Genomic DNA, 1,263 nt, shown 5'->3' with positions numbered 1-1,263 from the left:
GCCGAGCCATGGGTACCATTCTTAATACTCTTGTGTAGCTAGCATTCTGGATGAAAATTAAGTTATGCAAATTAGATCTACTGTTGTCCTATACAATGAACTATGAAACTGACAGCTACAGTCAACCACTACTAAACATGTACTATACACAGCAAAATATTAATAGTTACATGCCAATGCCTACAAAGGATGCCTCTGATTCCAATTGTCAATGGAAGTATCCTAGTTATTCTTCTCCATCTCAATAGTACTTACTGTGCATGCTCAGTTGTTTATGGTTGGTGTACTGGAAATTGAGCTAAAGGGTCTGGAAGATAAAGATAATCAGTGAAAAGCAAGGCATAAAATGACAGTATTAAAACACTGAATACCTGGGCAGCACCTATGGCTCAGTGGGTAGGGTGCCAGCCCCATATACCGAGGGTGGCAGGTTTGAACCCTGCCCTGGCCAAACTGCAACAAAAGGATAGCTGGGTGTTATGGCGGGCACCTGCAGTCCCAGCTGCTTGTGAGGCTGAGGCAAGAGGATCCCTTCTGTCTAATAATTTGAGGTTGCTGTGAGCTATGACATCACAGAACTCTACTGAGGTTAACAAAATGACTCTGTCTCAAAAATAAATAAATAAATAAATAACAACAATAACAACTTAAGTGTTTTGGCCAGGTGGGTGGCTTATACTTGTAATCCTAGCACTCTAGGAGGCTGAGGCGAGAGAATTCTTTGAGTTCAAGGCCAGCCTGAGCAAAGAGAGACCCTGTCTCCACTAAAAATAGAAAAATTAGCTGGGTGTGGTGGGGCACACCTATAATCCCAGCTACTTGGGAGGCTAAGGCAAGAGGATTGTTTGAACCCCAGGAGTTTGAGGCTGCTATGAGCTAGGCTAAGGCCTTGGCACTCTAGCTTGGGTGAGAGAGTGACATTCTGTCTCAAAAACAAGCAAACAAAAAACCTTAAAGAGGTTTAATATATTGAATATTACTTAAAAAACACAAATAATTCTAAATAGCATCCCCCAACAACAGAAGTTCTCTTAGAATTAAAAAATGCAATTGATGGGCAGCGCCTGTGGCTCAGTGGATAGGGCACTGGCCCCATATACTGAGGGTGGCGGGTTCAAACCCAGTCCCTGCCAAACTGCAACAAAAAAATAGCCAGGCATTGTGGCAGGCACTGTAGTCCCAGCTACTCGGGAGGCTGAGGCAAGAGAATCGCCTAAGCCCAGGAGTTGGCGGTTGCTGTGAGCTGTGTGACGCCAGACTCTG

This window comes from Otolemur garnettii, unplaced genomic scaffold, assembly GCF_000181295.1.
Source record: "Otolemur garnettii isolate 467f Iridium unplaced genomic scaffold, OtoGar3 scaffold00094, whole genome shotgun sequence".
NCBI classification, from domain to species: Eukaryota; Metazoa; Chordata; class Mammalia; order Primates; family Galagidae; genus Otolemur; species Otolemur garnettii.
Note: the sequence above shows the minus strand (reverse complement) of the source record.